The sequence below is a fragment of the Halichoerus grypus genome, chromosome 4 (assembly GCF_964656455.1).
Source record: "Halichoerus grypus chromosome 4, mHalGry1.hap1.1, whole genome shotgun sequence".
NCBI classification, from domain to species: Eukaryota; Metazoa; Chordata; class Mammalia; order Carnivora; family Phocidae; genus Halichoerus; species Halichoerus grypus.
In genome coordinates, this window is record NC_135715.1 from 176,246,437 (window position 1) to 176,266,326 (window position 19,890).

The window sequence follows — 19,890 nt, forward strand, 5'->3', positions numbered from 1 at the left end:
TGTGCTTGGGTCCTGTCCATCAAACTTGGCTAGGTGTTCTCTGCATGTCTGCCATTCCACTAATGGTGTAGAATATTCCCCCAAAGGGGTGGTATCAGGAATGGTTTTCTGTCTTCCCTCCTGTTAGGTTCTGTGGTAAAGCCTTGCTGAGTTCTTGGCAGTGGTCAGGGTTTTCTGGTCAGGCTGGTGGATTTGGACCTGACTTTGAGCACATTTTACCCACCTTCCCCCTGCTGGGAGCTCTGCCATTGTGGCCCAAACCCCAAACAGTGCCGGGTGCATAGTAAGCATGAAAGAATGAGGGGCTGAGTGTCCCAGGTTCCAAACACACCACAGTTGTCTCTCCTTTCTTGAGAGTTGTGCTTATCTGGGTCCTGGGGGAAGCAGGCTCTGAGACAGGATTAAACATGTGAGGATTTCATGAGGGAAGCGCCTATGTGGGAAGAAATGGAGAGAGAGCTGGGCAGTCTGGGAAGGCAGTGATGCAAGTCTCTCCTGAGTAAAGGAGCGGGAGGGAGAAAGGTGGGTGGTAACGTCCTAGACTGCTGGGCAGACAAAAGAAGTTTCAGCAAGGATGCTGGGGAGTCTTAGAGCCAAGTCAGCCACCATGCTAGGAGGGACCTGCCCTGGCACCCTGGTTGCATTCAGTTATTGGCAGGGAGCAGCCTGTGGGAAGTGTGGCCTTGGTGCAAAGGTGGCAGTATATTTCTGAGCACAGCAGCTTGAGCCTTTGGCGAATTACGCAGCTTGGGTTAGAGGTCTGTGAGGGTCCTTCCCATGGCTGCCACAGAGCCAATGGGCAGAGCTAAGCCAAATGCCACTGACCAATATCTGCCTCTGGGTCTGCCTTCTGTTGGGCTGTGGATGCTTCCTGTCTTGGGGACACTCTTGTAGGCATTTGTGTTTCGCTGCTAGGCCTTGTTGCCCACAAGGCCATTCATTGCTCAGGGCCTGCCGCTGCTGTTGCCTCGGGCCCTCCATGCCTTCCTGCCGTTGAAGGCGCCATGTTAATTCTCTGAGAAAGACAAGAGTCATTCTGCCAGTGAGAGCCTCCTCCTCTCTGGGGAGAGGACTGTGGTGCTGGAGCAGGATTGCAGAGGGCCTTGAGTGCTGTGCTGAGGTCAGACGTCATCCTGAAGGCAGTGGGGAGCCGCTGAAGAGTTTTTAGCATGGAGAGCAATATGGTCAGATTGATGAAGAAGAAAAACAACTCTAGCAGATGGGATGAATTGCCTGGGGAGGAAGGTTGCAGGGAGGAGAAGGAAGCAGAGAGCAGATGGGATGAATTGCCTGGGGAGGAAGGTTGCAGGGAGGAGAAGGAAGCAGAGAGACCACTTAGGAAGATACTGCAATCATTTGGTTAAGCTGAGGGGTGAAAAGGAGCACCTGTATCACCTTCTCCATCTGTAACTTCAGCTACCCCCTGGGGCCTTGTCCTTTTCCTTTCTGCCCAGGACACCACACCTAGGAACGCCTTTCTGGGCAGCCCCACCTAGGACTGGTCAGGACCCTGATAACTATGTTCTCCCTTCTCTTCCCCTGGCACCAGCTAAACTAGTTGGTAGGATAATTTTGTTTAAGATCAACTGTTCGCCTGCAGTTATTTACACACCCAGTGTTGGGGGGAAGAAGATCACGCCTGTAGCTCATGCTGGGGGAGCAGGCCCGGTCAATGTACATGCTCTTTCGTGGTTCCTCACTGGTGGGAAGCTGGTGCTTCATGCCTTGCTTTGATCTTCATTCTCACTGTAGTTATCTTCCATTTGCTCTGCTAACTCTCAATCTTTCTCCTTCCTTTCCTTCTGGAAGTTCTTTGTGGAAGGTGAGATCTCACTTATTCTCAGTGCTTTTAGATGATCCCTTCTTGAGGAGGGAGTGTTTCACATGGCCACATAAATCTTCTATTTCAAGGCCCTATCCCCTGCTGTCTTTTTTTTTTTTTTTCCCTAACTTGTCTCTTAATACATTCACACCCTAAGTTTATCAGAAGACGGCACTCCCTCTGGAGGGAGGAACGGCTGGACTTCCTCGTTCCGACTCTTGTCTCTGGAGGTTTGTCTCCCTCCTGGGGGCTCTCACTGCGTCATCACCCACTAGCCCTTGGGCTCTCTTCCCTGATTACCAAGAGAAGACACAGCTCTCTCTCTAAAGCACAGCTGAGACCAGATTGGTATGAGATTCAGACACTACCATGCATTTGTTGGGTTACACACAGAGAGCTGCTTATGGTGGGTGGCCAGCTGTGGCTGAGGCTGGAGCAGCTCTGTCTCTGGTGCCTCTTTCTGTAGTCCCCAGCTGGTGGCCCTAGTCAAAGACAATTTTCCCATCTCATAGCCAGGAGCCTCCTGAATCTCTACATGACTTAGAATCCAGCCTAAGAGAGCTACATAGGAAGGAAGTCCCTGCCTCTTATTTCAAGCCTATCTACTGAGTTTTAAGATCCTGTTCTGGGACCAGTGGCTTTGTGAAGGGCCTGTCCTTTAAAGGCCACAGCAGCATGGCCTCACACTGTGGTCCCACAAGGGAATCTAATCAATACAATCACACAACGACCTCCTGCAGAGACATTTGCTGGAGGCCCTTTAACCACAGCATTGTGATCCCCTGTTCTGTCCCTCTTGGTGCTCAAACTTCAGCCTGAGATGCCTGTTAAATGTGGATTGCTGGGTTTTGGCTCCAGAAATTCTGATTCAGTAGGTCTCAGATGCTCCAGTAATGAGCCTAATGCCCATTAAACCCACAATTTGGTTTCTCTGAGCTTGTGTGTCTGGCTCTGTGCTGCTATTGAGCAGGAAGGGCTCAACTGTGCACAGGGTTCAGCCTGCAAGGAGAAAAGTAGAGGCCAAGGTCAGGGGTGAAGAACAATTGCAAATTGGAAAATTAGAGTGCAGTGTTTGCAGATCTTGTGTTTACAGCTACTGCTTTGGTATTATATTTGCCATTTGGAATCTCAATCTTAAAATTGACAGCCTGTGAAAGAAGTCTTCAGTAGGGAGAAAAGGGAGATGGTGTGATTTGGGGAGTCAAAAGTGATGTCTAGGTTATAGGGTTTTGCAGTAAATTTGATAATTCTCTGCACTGAAAAGAGCCCTCCTTCTTAGATTAGAGTAAATCTATTTAGTGGAAACCCACATCCTGTAAGTACCAGTATATTTGTGCTTTCAAATACCCCTCATAAAAGACCAATAATGACAAGAATAGCAGTGAACAATCTTGTAAACTCTTTAATGCAATTAATTAATTAGTAAATTGCTACCAGTTCTAAATGAGACATGCATCCATAGCTGGTGTGAATATAAAGCTGCTGAAATAAAAATTTACTGTTTTCAAATTAGCATTTTATAATGAAAAACAAATTGCTTTATGCAGAATGTTTACTTAATTGTATTTGCTCTAATGGGGTTTTATCTGAATTATCTGGCATGTGAAGGAAAGGAACTAGGTTCTAAGTTGAGAAAAAAGAATAATGGGGTTGTTTTCTACAATAATTTTCAAGGATTACATGGAGAAGACTCATCACTTTTATTCTACATCCACTATACAGAGAAAAAAAATACTATAGCAGTATGCTGTACTGGAGATTAAATCTGTATTTTCTCTCTGTTCTAGCAAGAGAGGGTCAGAAAGATACCTTGGTTGTTTTAAGGGGAATAAATCTTGTCCCAAGGAGAATCACTAAAAATACCCCTCCCCCCCACCCCACCTCCATGAGCTCTGGGACAACTGTAGACGTTGAGAAAGGTGATGCGTAGTTCCATTTTCCAGAAAAGAGTTTGACCAGACATTTTGGGGCCAGGGTCTGGGAGGAGAAATGAATAATGTACTGGGAGGAAGCTTGAGGAAGGGAAGGTGCCTGGGGCTCTGGATCTATGAGGCAGTGAAAGCTGAGCCCATCTGGTCTTAATTCTAAGGCTGGCTTTCAGACCAGGAAGTGGGGGAGGATGGAAGTGGAAAGAGAGTCCTGTGATGATGGGCATCCTGCCACGTGGCACTGTGTTCTTGGCTTGTGCCTCCCACTGGCTAGGGCTCTGCTCCCTAGGCTCTCAGGAGTCCTTGTAGGCAGTGATACCCACTAACTCAGTTGGGGGGCGGGGGGCTCAAGTGACCACCATACTTTGAAGAGAAGATGAAGCATGAAAGTGCCCACTGGAAATGTGGATGAGTCAGAAAGGCTGGCCATTTCCTTAACTGAAGGCTTCCTTGCGGCACAGGGTCATTGAGATAAAGACCAGTAGACTTCCCTAGGGGCCTTTGACATAGGAAAGTCTCATCTATTTGGGGTGGATTTTGGGTGGTCCCATTTTGGGTGGGGAATAGGGGACAGGGGATGGGGGAGGAAGAAGAGTCAAGGATACCAAAATAAATTTGCTTCTCACACTGGGATTACTGCCTACTCATCTGCTGGAATCTGGATGGGTCCCATCATTATTCCTGCTTCTCCTGGTTTGCTAGAACTCCCCCAGGGTACATTAAAAAATACAGAAATCAGGTGCATTATCCTTTATGCTTGGTTTCATAAAAATTAATTATGGGAAAAATATATGCTGTGACGTGCTCTTTTTATCCCACTGAGATAGGAATCTTTGTAGTATTTTCTCTTGTGAATAGAACTCAATAATTCTCCTTTGTGTAGTAAAATGGTATTATAGTCATGCTCGATCATGGTGTTGCATGTAATTACAAGCGTGTTGAGTTCTGCATTTAAGCCCAGTTTGGGGGGATGTGGGGCTCAGCTTTTTTCAATCACACAGGATTAAACTTGGTATTCAAGTTTTTGTATAAAGCTGGTGCTAGCTGGTTAACGCACATTCTGACCACCAGTGTGAAGAAAAATTAATTCCATTCAGGGTACTCAGCCAGCATGCACTGGTACTGTTGGACTAGGGATGTGGAAAATGACGGTGTCCTTTCTGTTTCAGGACTCATGCCTGATTGGTTCGTAGTCATGTCATGCCAGCTGTTAAAATATTTCAAATATTGCCTCTGACTTATATCTCTACCTTTTTTCACATACAGTTTGGATTACCAAGATGGGAGCCAAGATATCTTGTCCAGCCTTGAAATTAAGTGTCAGCTGACATGTCTAAAATTTATGGGCAACTGATGAAGTGCAATGGATTTATAAGAATCTACCTCCAGGCTTCATCAGATGAGGCAACTGAATACTGTTGAAATAATTGTTTTCTTTACAGTCCTTTAAATTTCTACGGGCAAACTTCCAAACTGGGGTTGGTAATACCTGGGATCATGGGTCAATAACATCCCTGACATGTGGCCATTTCTCCCTGGGGTCCAGTGTTGTACCTGTGCTCAGCTGGTCCAACCAGACCCTCCTCCTCCATGACTCTGTGATGGGTCAGCTCTTGTGGAACTGGGCACGTGCCTTCATGTAAAGATCACGAAAGTTGATCTCTCGATTCCCCTGGAGTTCTTAGTTCTGAATGTTGCACCCTATGCTGAATTTCTGAGACATATGACTCTGTCCAGAAGGGCCAAGAATTGGGAAGAAGATGGCAAAGGGTAAAAAGCTTTGGGATTCATGTAACAGTCTTGAAGGTGGAGATTGCACTTTTCTGGTCCAATTTTCCCGGGCCAGTGTAAATTCTTCTTGCCTAAGTGAAGTCAGTCATATGTTGCATATGTAGGTCATTCAGACCTGTCCATGACCTAAACATGTCTTTATGAATTCTGTTCATAATGATGGTAAGTAGGATAAAAGCTGTCACTTAGTGGAGCAGCAACCCTGAGCCAGCCCTAGGGCTAATGGTTTCACATACATTATTTCATTTAATTTTTAGAACAATAGCCCTGTAAGTAGGAATTATTTCTCACCTCTTATAAATAAATAACCTGAGGCTCTGAGTGATTTATTAATTTGCCCTAGTTTACTTAGCCTAGCTCTGTCCGGCACCAAAGCCCACATTCTATCCTTGCCGCCATATGACCTCCCAAAGAAACACAATTGTTCCACTTGGCCAATGCATTTTCTGAAATGAGATCTGGGTAAGTGTTTCATGCACTCCCAACTTTGTATGCAAAGTTCATATTTCCTTTAAAATTCCCCTGCTCACTCTCCAGTCAAGGTTATCTTGGACACAGAAAGTTCTTCAAATATTCATACCACCTGTCACCCATGGAATGTTCTGAACCTTGACAGTCTCTGCAGTGTCCTCCCCTTGCATGAAAATAGCTTTATCTGGCTTATAATTGGAAGTGAAATAATTTTAAATGGCTTCCACACTGCTCAGCTTTCAAAGAGAGGTTCTAGTTACATATAACTTCACATAAACAGATAATCAGAGGCCAGAGCTGGAAAGCATAGTTCCTGCCTCCTAATTGGCATGAAGCAAGGACATCTGCTCTGCATGAAGCCTGGGTCAGGCTGTCCCTCTCATCTGTGACCTCTTGCAGTTAGGAGGGACTGGCCCTGGGTTATATAAAGACTTCACAGGGGCATTGAAAAATGGGATGGAATCAACTTGAACACAAAATCTAATTGGTTTGAATCCTTCCTTAACCATCAGTAATCATTTTGGGATTGATAGCCCATCTTATAAAATAAATGTTTGCCTTCCAGAGGTAGAATTTCTTGCCTTGGTTGCAAGTCCAAACAATTTCACTTAAAAGGCTCTGAACCTAATATGATTCTAACTGCTCTTCTTATTTAAGATGAATTTTTCAAATTAGAGAATATGGCACACCACATTTATTTAATAAGTTTCATCTCAACCTTTCCCTCCATCTCCTTGACACACACACAGAGCCTTTATTATTATTATTATTATTATTATTATTATTATTACTAAATTCTAAAACTGGATGGGGGTTTTGGAGGTGGGCAAACTGTGCAAGGTACAGGACCTGGGTCTGAGGTTTCTCTTGAAACTGTCATTGGTTTTCCAGAAACCCAGTTATTCCAAATGTACCTAGAATGTAAAGGTCCTGAGATAGCTTACTTCAGAAATTTTTGAGTTTCTGAGTAAGGCTGCTTAGAGCTGAAGTCCCCTCTCCATGAAGTCTAGGGGCACGATATGTGCTTGTGAGAGAGGCAGACAAAGAATTCTTTTAGAACTTTGACCTAGGGTTCTAGCAACCACTACTCACAGCATTTCTCTCTGTTCTCAGCAAGTCCAAATTCTATCCATTCTTTGTATGTTGGTTTAGAGCCATATCTTCTCCATAGAGTCTTTTTGCCAAACCCAGTCTTCGTTGATTCTGTTAATTAGTTAATGTCATACATTTTTATTTAATGTTGGAATGAGTAGCTACTCATGCAAGGTATTGGTCTAGATATGTTCTGTGGGGCTGCATGATGAATCTGGTTTCAATTCTTCCCTGAAGAGTTTATGATCTACCAAGAGAGAAGTCAGTATAGCAGGGGATGGGCAGGGACACAAATAGGCAGTTATTATATGGTACACTAAAGTAGAAAGTGATACAGTGCAAAGAAAGAAAATATGAGAAATTCCCCCAAAGGACTCCCTCCCTCCTGAAAGCATTCTCTCCTGTTTGAGGGTTCCTTGGGATACATGATGTTCATTTGAGCCAGGAGAAGTCTGCTTTGGATTTATATTTGTATTTATTTCCCAGTTGATAGGAAGAGGGCCTTCAAGGCAGATGTTGGCAGCAAGTTTAAAATGGGGTGGGGATTTTGGTGAACCTTACCCATAGGAATGAAAGGGAAAGGCAGGAGTCCAGTGGCGCTTATGGTATCCAGCTTAAGAAGATGGACGTACCAGTGAGCAGGCAGGGCCAGTCAGAGAGGCTGGTGAGCTTCCATAAGCCTATGACTTATCTCACATTTATTATGTTTGTTACCTCCTCCCCTCAAAGGTTACCTTCTTGGGATTTAGGGATTGAGGGTAAAGCCCTTTAGTGAATGGGCTCACTAGTGTCTTTGTCTCTAGAAGCAGGGAGGAAGGAGGGCCTGAGGAGGCTGGGCCAGGAAAGGGAGAAGTGTGGGAGTCTGCTGGGTAGGAAGAGAACCAAGAGAGAAGGTGAGCAGACAAGGCCTGGCACCAGGTGGGCAGGAACGTGACCCAGTCTCAGCATAGGAAGGCTTCTGGGGTCCCCAACATAAGCAGGAGTGAGTGATAGGAAAGTTGTGGTGTCAGAGAATTACTCCTGGCTTAAGGGATTGAGGCAGGTTGGCCCCATGGAGGAGGTTGAATGTCACTTGATCCCTTAAAGAAAATCCAAGTTGCGCACATAAATTTTAAGGAAGAGAATGAGTAAAGACAAAGGGCAGGGAAGAATGTGGAGTGGATGTGAAATAGGAAGTCACTGGGTTTGGTTGGGCAAGAAGGGAAGGAGGAGAGGTAAGGATGGAAAGGTAGGTGGGGGCCAGATCTTAGTAGCTAAGGAGACTGGGCAATGGAGGAGGTTCACTGAAGGCTCTGGGAGGGTATAGAACTGTGCTTTAGGGAGATTGATCTGGCCGCCATGTGGAAAGAGGGGTTGATGGGGAGAGAAATCAGGAAGCTGTTGCTGTGATCTAGGAGAGACTGAGGTAATGGGGTCTGTATCAGTCTGGGTTGGTTTCTTCTGCTTGTATCAGTAGCTTTCACAAGTTAAAAGCTTATTTCTCTCTCATATAAAAGAAGTGGTGGTAAACAGCCAAGAACTGATGTGTAGGCTCCGTAGTTACCAGGGATCCAGTGTTCTGTAGCTGTTTGTCATCCCTAGAGGGCTGCTATTATCACCAACACCAATCCAGCAGCAAAACAGAGGAAAGGTATACGAGAACATGCCTTTTAAATGAAACTTCCCAGAAGTTCCACACAACACTTTTACTCCTTTCTCATTGGTTAGAACTTGTCACGTGGCCACACCTAATCAGAGAGGAGTCTGGGAAGTGAAGTTTTTAGCTGGGTGGCCCTACGTCTGGCTAACACTGAGGGTGCTTTTATTAAGGAGAGAGGGGGAAGGAGGGTGGGGGAAGACAACTGGTAGACTCTGCCTCAGAACCTGGATTTAAGTAGTGGCAGAGGGAATGGAGAAGAACTGGAGAACGTGTGAGACACTTTGTGACATAATGACTGGGCTTGACAACTAATCAGAAATGGCATGAAAATGGGGTGCCTGGGTGGCTCAGTTGGTTAAGCGACTGCCTTCGGCTCAGGTCATGATCCTGGAGTCCCTGGATCAAGTCCCGCATCGGGCTCCCTGCTCGGCGAGGAGCCTGCTTCTCCCTCTAACCCTCCCCCCTCTCATGTACTCTCTCTCTCTCTCTCTCATTCTCACTCTCTCAAATAAATAAATAAATCTTTAAAAAAAAAACAAAAAAAACAACAAAACAAAACAAAACAAAACAAAAAAAGAAATGGCATGAAAATAAGAGGCATTTGGAGCCTGAGTAAAGAGAAGCAGTGGAAATGATAGTTAAAATGTGCCAGGCACTGTTCTAAGTGCTTTCACATGGATTTCACATTGATTCCTCATAACAACCCAGTGAGATAGGTCCTAGTATTATTTCTATTTTGCAGATGAAGATAATGGGGCAGAGGGAAGGTAAGTTGCTTGCTCAAAGTGATATTGTCGGTAGCAGAACCAGAATTGGAACCCAGGCAGCTGGTTCCAGAACCTGTGCCCTTAACCATTCTGCTTGTGGTGGCAAAGAATAGAGAGAAGAGACACAAGAATACCTAGATTCATATGCTTATAGCGTGTCTTTTCTCCACATTGTTTCCCCTTTCCCTTGAGTATATTTAACTTCTGTGGTGCTCAGTGGCAGATGGTAAAGAAAACGTGTTGAATTAATTTCACCTGTAGGCTTGGAAGAACACTAGAAATGCTGACAGCCTGTCCCTTGTTCTGGTCATTGACAATTTCAAGCCATGTTTTGGTCATTGTTTTGGTCATTGACAATTTCAAGCCTTGGTCAGGGGTGGACACTGAGCGCTGGCCATGTCTTGTGAGGCCTGGGGGTGGTTCTGGGGGCTGCACCCTGGTAGATTTCCCAGTCCATCAGGAATTAGACTGCCCAGAGCCTATGTTACCAGGTTCAAATGGGGCAAGAGGGAAAGGGAAAGCCAAGTGGGGCCCAGAGCCTTGGGTAGCTCATGCCTGGGAAAGCCTGGATGCCGAGTCAGGAAGGTGGGATCTGGACAGATTCAAAACAGGGAGCCTTTAGAATGGGGTCTGGGGGGTGCCGTGGGCAGCTCTGTGCTCCAAGGGTTTCAGGGATATAGCTCTAGAAAAGGCAGAAGGGATTTGTTTTGTGGCCAAATATAACTTGGACACAATATTCTCTGTCTCCCGTTGCTGCTTTGCAGAAAGCATGATTGAGGTCAAGTCTGTGCCAGGGCTATAGACCAAGAATGGAGTAATGTCTGCAGAGAGAAGGGCAATTAGCAAATTCCTTAATTAGAGTTGTGTTCCTATTTCTCTGGTCAATTCTAATCACTTGTTAGATTTTAACTCGGCTCCTTTGGCCTATAGCATGCAGTCATAGAGTTCAGAAAATCAGGGCCCACTGATCTTGGATAAAATAAGTAAGAACTGGTTTCCCCTTCTGTAAAAATATTATCACAAAAAACTTATTTCCTGAGACTATCAGGATCCACAGAATTAATATGTGAAAGTGTTGGCAAGATCTCAAGTTTATTTATTACGTTAGTGATAACGATGTCTTATTAGTCATTAATGCCTGCTCGTAAATGATTCTGTGCTTAAATTTCATGCTTCATTGAATCCCACTGACTTCCATTTCTCACCGAGGTGCTGTTCTGCACCGACACCTGTAATCAAAGCCTGGAGATTTACTTAGGTACCAAAAGATTAATCTTGACAAAATTCATGAAGTTTCTAATTTTTTTTTCCTGTTCACTAGGCATTAGCCATCATCCCTGGGATGTGACATCCTTCTCTTATTCTGATGGGAATTTGTATTTAAATATATGTTTAGGGGCGCCTGGGTGGCTCAGTCGTTAAGCGTCTGCCTTCGGCTCAGGTCATGATCCCAGGGTCCTGGGATCGAGCCCCACATGGGGCTCCCTGCTCAGCGGGAAGCCTGCTTCTCCCTCTCCCACTCCCCCTGCTTGTGTTCCCTCTCTCGCTGTGTCTCTCTGTGTCAAATAAATAAAATCTTTAAAGAAAAATTAAAAAAAATATATGTTTAGAAAATATCTTGTGGAAAAGCTGTGGTATGTTGGCTGTGGAAAAAGTGCTTTCTTCGAACAAGAATTTCACACTGGAATGAACCTCGATGTTTTGATATATGGGGCCTCCATTTTAGGTTGTTACTGAATATTTCCTTCCATCTTTTTTTCCATGTTTCCTTCTTTTCCTGCAACCAAGATCTAATTGCAAGGGATCACACTCAACTGTCATTATTCTGTTCTAAAAATACAGAGGAATAAGATGTAGTTTCTTCCTCAATAAGTTCACCATCTAGGAGAGAAGACACACTCAAAAATAAATAATTGTAATGTGGTGAGACCAATGCCATTAAATAAATATATATGGTGTACAGAGGTGGCATTTCATCAGGAAGAAGCATTTGGCATTTTAATAGGAAGAAAATGTATTTTGGCATTATCCCTATCTAAATATGCAACCCCAGAACTCATTCATCACTCAGTAAAACTGACTCTCCCTGCCTGCGTATAATGTTAATTTAACAATCCTTTTAATTTCAGAGATTGAGAAGTAATTGGATTTTTATTAGTTCAGCCTCTTCCTTCTTTCATCTCATTGTACTTCTTAATCCCTCATTTATGTATTTATAATGCAAAACATATTAGGTCATCCCTGCTGCCCCATTCTCTCCAATGATCTTTGTATACACTGTTTCTATTTTTTCATTATAAATCTTTAATGTGCATAACTGTGTTCATTTCTTTAAAATCCAACCTTGCCCCATCAGATTTGCAAAAACCTGAAAGCTTGAAAATACACTTGTTGGCAAGGCTATGAGGAAATAGCTATTTTCATACATTATTGGTAGGAATGAAAGATGGTACAATTCCTATGGGGGGAAATTTAGTAATAGGTACCAAAACTATATGTGCATTTATCCTTTGCTCCAGCAATCCAACTTCTAGGAATTTGTCCTGATATACTTGTAGCAATATGAAAATACAAATATATAAGTTTATTCACTTACAAATACATGTATTTGTATTTGTAATATTATATTTCTATAATAATATTTCTCTCTATATTTCTATATATACAAAATACAAATATAGTATTTGTAATCATAAGGACATTGGATACCACCTCAATGGCCAAACATAGAGAATTGAAAAAGCTATGGTACTCACACACAGTGGAGTGCTATGTAGCTATAAACAAGAATGAGGAAAGTCTTTATGAATTGATGTAGAGTGATTTCTAGGAGATTTTGTTCATTGAAAAAAGCAAAGTACAAAAGAACATGTATGTAGTATATATATAACATAACATATACACATAACATATATGGTCTGCTGCCTTCTGTGTAAAAAAGAAGGAAAATCAGAAAACATATACATTTGCCTATCTTTACAAAAGAAACCCAGGGAAGAAAAATCAGGAAACATTAAACTTGTTTGCCTACAGGAGGTAGGGGGACAGTGCAGAAGAAAGGTGGAGGGAGTAATACTTCTCTGAGTGTTATCTTTTTGCATAGTTTTGACCTTCAGAAGCATGCTAATGTTCTCTCTTCAAAAGTAAAACTAGTAAGTATGGGAAGGGGAAAAAAATCCCTAAAACTGAAAGCAAACTGAAACAAATCACCTAATTGTATTTCAGATGAATACCATAATCATACTGAAGAGAGAGAGAGAAAAAAGAAATGACTAATCCGAATTACTTATGAACACAATATTTGACTCTATAGCCCGTCTTAGGTAGAGGCATGTGGGGAGAGTGCACACAAATCCTGAATTCTTTTTAGTAGGCTTGTTTTTGTAATTCTGAAACATTTTTGCAATTCTGACAATTATATATGTGTAATGGGATTGAGCCAATGAGTAAATGTATTGTTGTTGAGAGCCAGGTTCTTACTAGGAAAAAAGGGACATAATATGGAATAAGGGAAGGAAAAAGAGCCGTATTGCAATGGGTTGAAATTAAGTCTATTAGTGTGTACCATATTTCTAAAACATATATATGCATGTGTTTATGCATGTATATGCATGTATGAACATATATATGTATATATATTTGTTTTGTTTTTAAAGATTTTATTTACTTATTTGAGAGAGAGAAAGCAAGTGGAGGTGGGGGAGGAGCAGAGGGAGAGGGACAAGGAGACTCTGTGTTGAGTGTGGAGCCTGATGCGGGGCCCAATCCCACAACCCTGAGATCATGGCCAAAATCAAGAGTCGTACACTTAACCAACTGAGCCACTTAGGTGCCCCATGAATGTATATTTGTATGTATAAATGTATATAATGCATATATTACCTAACTTTGTCTGCTGAAGGGGTCAAGAAACAATAACATCTCAATTACATTGAGCATACCAGTGCCCAGATATTGGTCTCTAATACCATTCCCCACTAAAAGGAGCCAGGGCTCCTGGGAGAACGAGCTGATTCCAGGGCTGGGGCAGAATAAGTGCAAAATGAACCTGGAACATTTTGGTATGCTAGAAATTAAGAAAGTGCTCAAAAAGAGATGGAAGCACATCATAAGGACACATGACCCAGCTTGAAAGGACTCCTGCTGGTTAAATCTGGGACAATTGAATACTAAAATAATGAAGTAAAATAATGCATCATAAACCATTAAAAATAGGAATTCATGAATCTACACCAATAACAAATGGATACATTAATAATAAATATATGGGGGAGAAAAGAGGGCTCTTCCTTATAATGAAATGCTGAATGCCAACTGGTAAATTGGGAGAAGGTGCCAAATTTGGAAAGTTAGCATTTTGTAACCATTATGAGAAAGATTGGATCAAGCAAGAATCATTAATGCATGCTAAATTTAGTGGGAAATTTAGATTAGGAGAAGGATATCTGTATGATCTTAAAGTATCTCCCACAGACTGATTTCTAGTTCCACGGGAAAAAATAGCAATTATGCAAGAAATTCAACATCTTGACTGATCAAAATTTCCATCAGCCATGAGAGCAGATGGACATCATGTGTCTTTAAATGTGACGCCCTGAGAAAGGTATAGTACTTATTCAGTATTCTGACCAAGAATGTATGACCTGAATCATGAGGAAACATTAGACAAACTCCACATGAGAAGCAGTCTATTAAAAAAGGGGAACTCTATACTTAAAATGCAATCCCTGACCCTAGACTGGATTCCATACTGGATGGAAAATGTTGCAAGGACATGATTGGATCAGTTGACAAAAATGGGGTATGGGCAGTAGATTAAAGTCTGTTCCAATGTTACATTTTCCGAAGATGATAACCATCCTATAGTTATGTAAGAGAATGTCTCTGTTCATAGGAAATACAATAAATGGCCATGATGTATGTAACTTTCCCTAAAATGATTTAAAGGAAAAAATAAACACACACACACACACACACACACACACACACACACACACACACACATAGAGGCAGGGGATGGAGGAGAGAGTCTGATCCAGGTAAAAGAAAATCAGGTATTCTTTTACTCTTTTCATTCTTGTAACTTTTCTCTAAGTTTAAAGTTATTTCCAAATAAAAAGTTAAAAAAATTCAGTCTTGCATGTTTCGTGCAGGGACATTTATCTCCCTATGATTCCGTTCATTGGTTTTGGTTCTGGGGACCATGTTGATGTCTGACCACTTGTTAGACCACTTGTTAGAATATATAACATCAATAATTAAGGAAAAAACCCACTTTTTTGGGTGGGGGTGGGTAGGGAAGCCCTTTCTATGCAAACGCAATCTTATGTGGAACGTCAGGTCATAGAAGAGATGAAAGAAGGTGCTGTTCTGTCTGATTGAAGCTTGTGTGTACTTGTTGGGGGGAGTTTTAGAGGCCTGTCTTCTTCACCTCCATGGGAGGTGGGCAATCCTGAGGCTCCTCCAGGGAAGGGAGTTTGACAACCACTGCTCTTAAGTAAAACGGGCCTGGTCCAGCTGACCTCAGTAACCACTGAGAATGACTATCCTGTGATTGGGTGAAAACCTCAGGGTTACTTAAGAGCGGTTGACTTGTGCTTTTTGAACATGTCCTAATGTGTGCTTTCAGTGATAAATAACCAATTCTTTTCCTGCTTTTCCATGAGGTTATTCTATCCTTGGCCTGTGATTCATACTTGACAGATAGCGAGCCGCAAGGCCCTCTAGGTCAAGCCCAGTGCGAGATTGTTTCAGAGAATTGAGATGTTTCTGAAGATGTGTGTATGGATAAGACTTGTGTAAATAGCTTCACATTTTCTCACAGCTGCTTCATGGTTGTGTGGAGTTCATTTTCCAATGGCTGGGGTGCCTCACAGATGGGATTTATGTTTATCCAGACATCTTCTTCCTTTCCTTTGCTTTTAGGTAGTTAAAAGTCTTTAACACATTTGGTGGAGAGGAACTTGGCATTTAAAGAAATCTTTGGCAAATCCTCTTGTAAAGTGACTTAGCACCCACCTAAGTTAATTGCTTGGAAAGTTGAAACCTCCATATATTTACATATATTTTAAAACTCAAACCTGAGTCAACCAAAATTTGAGAGCATTATTTATTCAGCAAGCCTTGGAAGATTGTATATAACAAATAAGTTTTAAGAAGACATGGCCATTTTCATGATGTGCCTCAAGTCCCTGGCTTTTTGAATGGCCCAAGACCTGAATTGCTACCTGTCCCATTGTTCTTTTCATGGGAAGACAAGTGTCCCCTACAGTGAACTGGGCAAAACTGAGGACAGAGATTTCATTTCTTGTGACAATTTCTGTTAATTGGTAGTGACTTTCCGGAGTCCTACGTTGAGAGGGATTCTGGGGCAGCATCTGGGTTTGGTGAGAATGAATGCTGCAAACCATTTGTGATGTCTGCTTAGGGTATGGAATGGGTAAGTTATCCAGATGTATGCAATAGATGTGTTGCTCCTGGCCTAAAAGTAATTCCCAGGGGCTCTGTTTGGTCAGAAAGAACATGCTTCCCCATTGGCCACGAGCCCTGCTTTCTTACTAATCCAGGAAACTTGGGTTTAGAGCCCCCGTTTAGAGATGGGAGGAACTGGAGAAACTTCCCTGAAGCTTTGAGGTGTTTCTCCTGCACACCCATGGCACTCAACACCACAAACGAACTCTTTGTGGATGGGATGGTAAAAGGCAGTAATGAAAATCTCCTCTGTCTGTTTGAGTTCAATGGGTTGGCATGTCCCTCTTGAAATTTAGAATCCCAGTCTTTCTTTTTAAGATTTCAGGACCCTGAAATTCTTTGTACAGTGCAAACTCAGCGATGTTTTCTTGTAATTTAAGTGACAAGAAAAGTTGACCCTGGCAAAGCCCAGTCTCTCTTAGATCCTTCCTCAATACTGAGGCATAAGAAGCAGAACAGAATTTAGAGACAATTCCACCGTAAAGCTATACCCTTATCTTCACAGACGGGTAGAGAACTCCCCGCCTTTAATCTCTGAGTGTTTTATGCCTCGTAGTTTAGGTAGGTAGGTAGGTAGATTAGGTAGGTAGTGCTGCTCAGCAGCCTTCCTACTGATGTCCCCCTCATCTGCCCCTCCCCCCATTAGTTGATAAGAACCTTTAATCAGTAAACTTTTTTGAAGACCAATTATTATGTCTTGCTTTTCTTTGTTTTCTCACAGTTCCTGGTAGTTTTGCAAACTAAGACCCCAGTATGTGTTAGCAGAGTGAATTGTTTCAAGAAAATCTGTGTTTGGACTTATTTTTCAAGGTAAGATGTGTATCCAGGCGATTCCGGAAAGAGCTGTGTCTTCTCTACCGAGTGGTGCATTTCCCTCCTCCTCCAGGTATTCGGATTCAGGTTAATTTTGCAATCTTGCAATCCACAAGGACGACTGCCTGAAGCCCAGAGGCTGGAGGTGTTCTTACTGGATGCAGGGAATTAAAGGCAGCACTCAGAAGGATTCAATGTGCGTTTTATTCACAAACAGCCCTGAATAAGGAAGACTTTGTGTGAATGTTGTCATATTTCCCAAGAATACATGTTTGAATTAGCTAGTGCGACCCTCCCTTCCCTGAAGCAGAAAACAGCTCCCCATTTACCTGCTCCTTTCCCGGCAGACCCTGTTTACACTGAAGTTTGCCTGGCTATTTCTAACTCCGGGCCAGACCAATAAACAGGAGCTCAGAGGCAGAAATACCTCCACCGGGAGAAGTCGTGGGTGGAACAGGGTCCTCAGATAGGAGCAGAAATAGGTGTGGGCACACATGCCTGTTTCCCAAATTGTGCAAAATGGCTCTTCCCTGCTTCACTTTCTCTTGCATCCTTCCCCCTTCACTGAAGGAATCTGAAGATCTTTTAATTAAAAAGTTGAAACTAGAAAGAACAAATGACACGGATTGATACGCTTTATTTCTTTAATTAAAAGACATTGAAACACATTAGAATTTGAGTTTCAGAGAATTTTCACGTGATTCTCCTTCAACCTACTGTCCCAATTTTGTTCTAGCCAAGTGGGATGCCTTGACGTGACTGTGGTACTTGCAAGAGTCCAAGAGACTAATTTTATTGTTTATGAGAGGTGTAAACAAAACCCTGGGGTATATAATAATTTTGAGTCCAGATGACTTAACTATAGTAACCAACTGGACCCTGAACTCTGACAGATGCTTTAGAGCTTCTGTACAGAGCTACACACTGTTTCACCCCTGCCTGGCCCCCCAAACTCCCCTCCGTCTCTTTGCTTCCTCCTTCACCAGGCCCCAGGCCCTTTGCCCTTCCCACCTAAGGGTGGCCTCTGAGTACTGTTCCCTCTGGGGGGTGGGGGTGGAGGCTCCCCTCCCAGCCCCTGGAGGCACAGGGCCAGCCCTTCTGCAGGCCCTGTGTGGGCACCCTAACTGAGGACGATCGATAGTATGATTCTTCTTATTCTTCATTTTAGCCTCCTTTAATTTTCCTTCAAAGTGTTCATCGACATTTATCATTATTTTATGTGTTAGTTTACTTGTTTGTGAAATGTAACCTCTTTGAAGGCCGGCCTCTGTCTGTCTGCCTCACCAGTGTTGCCCGCAATACTTGTGGGAGAATGAGCTTGGGAACCACACAGAGTCCCTAAATGAAGGTGGCAGGAACAAAACACACAGGCCCGTTTGTAGCCAGGAACCAACTGGATTCGGGGCGGGGCAGGGGTAGAGAACCTCCAAGAAGGAAAGTTGAGCTCCTTTTGATCCTGGGTGCTCTCTGACATTTCAGTGGTGAGGTCAAGAGAGAGTCAGCTCAGGTGCGGGCTTGAGGTGGTGTCTTTTCTGGCAAAAGGTGAGGATGTGGGTCATAGTTAACTGCTTTCAATATTAGCTACTCCTTTTCAATATTAGGTAATAACCTAATGCGGCTGAGAGTTCTTCCTGGAAAAATATGGCCTTTTAGTAGCAGACATTCAGTAAGCCATGAAGGCACCTTCTTGGCCAGATATGGTGCTGGGGTCGGGAGGCACAGGCATGAAGGGAACAAGTGACTCAGTGTCTGGAGAGGAGGCTGACATGTCAACAATGATAACATGCAGTGACAAGTGCTGTCACAGAGGGAAGTGCAGGTGCTCCTCGGGGAGGGCGAAGGGGAGGGGGGGTATGTGGGGGAGGCTTTCCCGAAAGGTCCACCTTAGCCTGCTGCCTCCTTGCAAGAGGATTTGGTGACCTCTGCTGGGGGATGAGACCTCTGGTCTGAACTAAGCCAATTGGTGCAAGGAGAGGGGAGATTTGCACAGAGCCAGGGAGGGTTTTCTTTTCTTTTCTTTTCTTTCCTTTCTTTTTCTTTTCTCTTTCCTTTCCTTTTCCTTCCTTTTCAAAAAATTTATTTATTTGAGAGAGGGAGAGAGCATGAGAGCAGGGGGAGGGGCAGAGGGAGAGGGAGAGGGAGAGAGAATCTCAAACAGATTCCCTGCCGAGCCCATGGCCCGACGTGGGGCTTGATCTCATGACCCCAAGATCATGACCTGAGCCGAAACCAAGAGTTGGACGCTTAACCGACTGATCCACCCAGGTGCCCCAAGCCAAGAAGGCTTTCTACAGTAATATTGGCTTTAGGAGATACAGCTTGAAGGAGACTTGATAGAAAGTGGAGGGACTTGGACCAATAGCAGGTAGAAAATACTTTATGAAACAGGCCAGGGAGTGGAGACGGCTGGTAGGACAGGGATGCTGAGAGGGGAGAGTAGCCCCCCACCACACCCCATGGGTAAGTGGAAATGGAAGCCTAGCCAAGGGGCTGAACAGTCGGCTGGGGATTTGGATGGAGGAATTCCACTTCTGGGACTTTATTCTCAGGAACTGATCAGATACCCGTACAAGTATATCTACCCCTTCATTGATGGTAAACACCACAGCGGCTAAACACAGGGATCGATTCAATAATTTATGGTATACCCAGAATATGGTAGGACCATTGAAAACGATGTTATTTTATTTTTTTTATATTGGGATGGAAAGACATTCAAGGGATACTGATAAGTAAAAAGACCAGATTACAAAACAACATTACAAACATAGAAAAGACTGGAAGTGAATAAACATGCTCACAGTGGAGGGGATTAAGAACAGTTGTTTATTTTTTACTTTACACTTTTATGTGGGTTTTTTCCCCCACAACGAACAGGCATTAAATTTACAACCAGAAAATCAGTAAAGTTATTTCCATTTTGAAAGGAAAAATCCACAGGGTTTTAAGAGAGATGATTAGAGTTAGAATCCCAATTGAGTAAGTAACTGCTAGAAACTGCTGCTTTCCTCATTCATGATTTTCCAAGGAGATCCTCCTGGTAGGCAGGGGCTTGGGATCTTGTGTTTTTTGACTCAAGGTGGAGAGATGAACTTT